Here is a 6,089-nt window from a genome sequence, read left to right as displayed (position 1 = left end):
AAAAGGTTACTTAAATTATAATAATAATTAGAACATCAGATATTCCTGAAATTTTAGTCACCCAAAAAAAGATGTAGGCGTTTTCCAAAGTAAGAAGCAGTATTTCCGATCTGAAAGGTTTATTCGCGCCCACTGCTCTATCATTTTATTCACAAGTTTTCTATAGCAACTCGGACTAGCACCTAAACATCAAATATTGGACGACCAGAAGGTGTAACTGCTTTTTCTCAACTGAAGTTTGTAGTTCATAGAGAATTTGTAATCTCAATTGCAAATTCTTACTAATTACTACAATAATTTAGACTTCGTAGCGTATTTGGCTAGTTGTAATTGTCTTCTATAAACATTTCTGAGAGTGTCAAGAAAGTACACGAATCTCATTAATATTTACCATATAAATTTGTTTCAAGATACGTGAAAATTCTTATAAGATTGTGTGTAGAAAACCACGAAGGCGGTTTCTAATGTGGCTTCTAAAAAGGTCGGCAGATAATGTGATAACTATGACATTGGGACGTGTTATTGATCTTCAGCGAACCTATAATAATGATGGGTCACCCTGTATGTGTGAATTACATGATGCTAATCCAAAATGAACACAATTTTGATCATGGTATTTGAATTTGAAGTCAATGTGATTTTGTTTATAAATTATTTAATGTTGTTAATCGAAATTCAAGTGCAATTTTTAAAGTAAAGCAGTGGAGTTTGGAAGTAATATCATGATTTGGTGTTTGTGTGTTCTGTTTCAGTTATAGAAACCAAAATTGACGGGAAATTTTTGATTATTAACACGTTAAGGTAACTAAAATTTCTTTAATTAATTGTTTCAATCGATCGCTTTGTTGAGTAGTATGTGGATTCTGACCCTGAGTGCCTGTTTTTGTTTCAGCTTTATTTGATTCATTTTGTCTAATAAATTTGCTTAATCTACAAATATTCTATGTTGTGTTTAATCAAGCCCAAATTACGACCTAGATAAGAGTTCTCGTGCCAGATTTGCTGTTGGTACCCAGGTTTATGTCCGGTTTTTAAATAAAAAAAATGTAATATAATTCTTTGAAATTGTGGACTGGAATAAGGGTGCTGAGTTTTTCCAAATTAATAAAATTAAAGTTACAGAGATTATTAATTGCGGCGGATGCTGGTGTGGCCTAATTATAATAATTGCTTTTAAACGATTTTTCGACCTTGGGAGAGGACGCTTACGTTTTGTATATGAGTATGAAGTTACCAACTTCGCCAAGCCGAAAAGAAGACTGCGGTGTCGCGTCAAGTGTAAATTCTACCGTACTCGGCCGCAATCGGTAAATTACTTACTTAATAGTGCGCAATTAAATTTTTTTTAATATTTCTTAATTAGTAATAGATATTATAACAACTACCCTTATTTTTGAGTGTTGGCGTCTATTGGTGCACAGAAAAAAGAAACGTTGCACTTTAAAAATATCGTTTTCCTAGTTTTAAAAATGCAAAATTTGGTATTTCTGGACACTTTTTTACAGCTTTAACACATATTAGGTAAATCTATACTTTATTTAAACAAATACGTCGCTGTCACTGTTGAATATGATCATTCACAGCAGTCCAACCAAACACTACTAACTGTTCCATATAAAACTAGTAGGTTTTTTTTAAAAGCTTCCTTTTGATCATATAAAATTTAAAAAAGGTTTTGAGATAAACCCGATGTTGCAAACCAAACTGGCCTACAGTCTTAAATTTTTGAGTTATGAGCAAAAGTTACATTTTTTGATTTTTAGATGACAGTTGACATTGACAGAAATGTGTTTATTACAAAAGTTTCTTTGTCGTGATTGTTGATAACCTGCTCTTTTCAAAATAAGTGTATGGGGTCAGGCAGTCAGTTATCAGACCTAACTTCATTTCTTAAATGGATTCAATTCAAAAACATTAAAAGGAAGATTTGGAATAAACTAAAATTTTTTTTTGTATTTTTATCATTTGAACATTTTTAATCTTTAAAAACTGTTTTTAACCCTTTTCAATATTTTTTTATTATCATCTTTGGTGTGCTATACTTTTGGAAAAGGAATTTGGTATACTGTCTGTTTAGACTAAAATATACAGGGCGTTCCTTTTAAAAAAATGAGGATAGGCCCGATAACTTTTTTACTTGACCCTGTATACTTCTTTTGAAAACGGTAGATTATGCAACAATTATTTGCAATAAACATGACCACTTACTAAACAAAGAAATTATAGACTTTTATCTAAAAATTGAAAAATGCAACTTTTTCCGATAAGCCAAAAACAGAAAACACATAGTTTAATAGTGACCCCATACTAACGACCAAATTTGGCCACCCTATGCTGAGAAAATAATTTATTCACAAACGTGAAATTGTCAAATTTTAATAGTTGACATAATTCCGAATACTAGGCACCTTTCTTCATATTTGATCATTTAGAGCATGCGTATTAAACAATTTTGCCCCCCTCTCACTACGGTCCTGCATACTGTATTAGTTTAAGCATGTAATTTCTATGGAAGTGACGGAAATTGCAATTATTCATTCTGTCTAAACGTTTAGTTAGTCGAATTTCAGGTTAAGATCTCTAAAAGTGACAGCGTGACAATTCTCATTTTTAAATGTAGTCAATAATGACCTCATTATTAACCACTTTCAAAAGCTGCCTAGAAAGCCTACCTTACAAGTGAAAAAAAGGTTAATAAATAATCATGTGATACCAAGCTAGTAGTGAAAACAAGTTGTAAATCAACATATGCATGATTAAAGCGCATTTTTGGTAATACAGATCAGTATTTTATTAGCGAAGTTTAAAATTATCGATCTCACAATTAATTTTGGCTGCGTTAAATAATTAATTTTATTTAATTTCAATTGAGGGTACGTCTTTATTTTGTAAAACAAATCACAAAGTAAATAACTAAGTTTTTATACTGGTAGCGGTAAAATTAGAGCACCTCCTAAAACCATATCGAAATTATTTTCTTAAATTATCGATCTCATGAGTAATCTAACTCAACATAGACTAGAGCCTGCCCATCTACCCTATAGCAGAAAGCTTTTAGTGAAACTCTAGCTATTGTAGTTGATGAGATCTCACCCGAACAGCCGGCCAGCCAGCCATAACGAATATAATAGCGTATTTTTTTTTCAAAAATGCGCTAAAAATAGGTAGTCAAATAATGGCATGTATAATGGTATAAACGTTTATTTAGTTTTATATGTTTGTATATCTAAAATAGTTTAAATTTTAAACTCGATAAACTGATATAAATTAAGTTGCGGTCAGTTGATTGTAAACAACTTCGGTTCGGTGAACTGCCCACTCCATAACCTTATATCGATAATATCAAACGATTAACAATGGAAATAACCAATTGATTATTATGTCATTTTCCGTGTAATGTAAACGGTGTTTACATAGCACTAAAATAATTAATTAGCAAATTTGCGCATCAATATGTAGCTGACAAAGTAATGACAACTTACCCACCTACAACGTATGTAACCTGTCGTTATCAGGTTTGTATCTTACGTGCTCAACTTTGAAATAAGTTCGAATTGGGAATTCTATTAGCAAATAAGTCATGCACATGACGTAAACTTACTCCATAAAATGTTTTTATCAAGAACGCCGTTTCTGCAGTTGAATAATTCGACGGCAGCGCAAAACTTTGTCTAAAACTCCTTTCGCCAAACCCAAAGTAGGCATTAATAATATTGCACGTGTGACGGTAAGAATTCGCGTAACTAATTCACTTTTATCATCCCCAAAGTTCGTTTAGTTTGAGAAATGCAACCGGTAACTTCAATTTTGTGCGAACTCAAATTGCAACAGTGCAATTCAACAAGATCGCTCGGTCGCATTGCAAATTTACAAGTTTATTTCACGGCTATTTGGGAAATTCGTACATGCAAAGTGCTTATTTGCGAATTATATTCAATTTCAGCGGTTTGTAACTGATAGACTTAATGTTGCGGTAAAATATATTATTAATGCGTATTTTAATTAAGCGACTGCAGGGGAGAATTGTTTATGGCTTTAAATTGAGCATTCCAGACTAAAGCTCTACCTCCATTTATCAGAGTCTGATGCCATAGACATATTAGGCTCCACATGTTGTTTAAACTCGCCCATTTTTAATATAAGTAAAAGTAGGTCTTACTGGGGTTCTTCCATCGTTTTTCCCTGTCCTTTTCAAAATGTCAAAATTCCTACCCTTTTTTTCGTGAACTGCCTTCTCTCATAAGAGGGCTTTCGATAACTCACTTGCTCCACGCATTGAATTTTCACGCATTTTATTCAATGCTCCGCGCTAGTTTCACATAATTTTCAATTGATTTTAGATGAACAATGTCAAACCTCGGGCGTTCATCATACCCTCTCCTTTCCTCGCCAACAAAGTGATTATATTTTTCTTGTTCTTACCATCAGTGGCAGTTTTATGGGTTAGTAGAGGGCAGATGCGATTTCTAAATAACAATGGGAAGCGAATTAACGCAATTAAATTTTCTAATAGAATTTATTTAAAAACTAAAACACTAATGGTACTTAAAATGGTCGCATTACCATATATAATCTATATTTGAATTAGGCACTTGGAGTTATGAAATAATGCTATTATTGAAATGGGACAGTTTTTGGGGTTAATACAATTAAACTTTGTACGGCTTTTATTTATAAATTCAGTCATGAATATTCAAATTATATTTATTTTCGACGGGTCAAGTTGTTTCCTACTGAATCCGTATAAAACGCATTGTTGTATAGGGGTCGCATCGTATAACGCGCTTAATCCTGAGGATCAAGGGATACCTGATATCAAGGATCTCAACCACTATAGTCGAATTTAATTATGTTTTTTCCTATGAATATCCGTAATAATTTTGTTGGCGCAAATTGTAGTGAATGCTGGTGGAAAATTTTTCTTTGAATTGACGTTGAATGTACAAAAGCAAAACGAAAAAAGTAAAAAGGGGTGGTCTCGTCTGCGCGAAGCTTGCAGTTTAGTCAATATAAGGAAATTCTTTGAAGAAATGTCTGTAGATAATGTTCGGGGAGAACACCACTTTATCGTATTGTACCCTCCTATTACACATCCCTGTCTGTGACACATCTAGGAGATTGATTTCAAACACACGGCAAATCCCATACATTTCCAAGGAACGAATTTATACTGTATGCGGCCGCAGTTTGGAAGAATTGTACAATAAAAATACTCATATTTTAAATTACGGATTAGCGCGTGTTAGCGTGGAATCATCGAAAACGAGCAAACGAAAATTGGTAGTAAATACTGCGTAGGGGTTGCTATTGTGATGCCTTATTCGCACTTGTGTCAATACATTCTCCTTTAATGGTCATCTGTTATTTCCCGCATTTATCACCGAAATGCTATGTAGCGGTGGGGTTTCATTGCAGGCAGTTTATAATGAAACTAACAATTTGCGTTTAATTATATGACGGATAATATAGACGTGGTCTATTTAATCCTTTTCCAACGATGATTAATCTATATTTGCTTACTATTCCTATGACTTTAACTTAGTTAAAACATGGTATTCTTAATACTATCCCTGGGGAACCTATATTTAGCATGGAATTTGATGTAGTAAGGGAGAACAAAATATTAAACTACCAAGTTAATTAGCACATTCGGTTGCCACGTTCATATAGACATTACACCTTCTTTGAGAAATCTAAATTAAATAAATAAGTAATTCCTCAACCTCTTTAACCAAACTTCTTTCACAAAATCTTCTTTAGACAACAAAAATTAATGTATTAGTATAAGAAGTTGGAAATTCTATACTAATTATTAACCCTTGTCTCCCAAAAAAGGTTTAAGTTGAAATTTTAATGGCATTAGCACGCCAATAATTTTCCTTTGGTAAAAAAAATGGCCGATTTCATTAATAAAGCGCTATTTTGGGGCGTTAATTAATTAAGAATGAAAGGAAGAGATTAATCTACAGGAGAGTTTTTCGAAAGTATCCGTCCCGAAAAATTTAAATTATGAGAAAGTTACAAGAAGAATTTGATCCGTAACCAAATTTGTTTTTCGGGTACTGTTATCATGCGAGTGGTAGTAAAAG

This window comes from Photinus pyralis, unplaced genomic scaffold (genome assembly GCF_008802855.1).
Source record: "Photinus pyralis isolate 1611_PpyrPB1 unplaced genomic scaffold, Ppyr1.3 Ppyr1.4_LG5, whole genome shotgun sequence".
Taxonomy (NCBI): Eukaryota; Metazoa; Arthropoda; class Insecta; order Coleoptera; family Lampyridae; genus Photinus; species Photinus pyralis.
The sequence above is the reverse complement of the archived record's forward strand: the minus strand, read 5'-3'. Positions refer to the sequence as shown.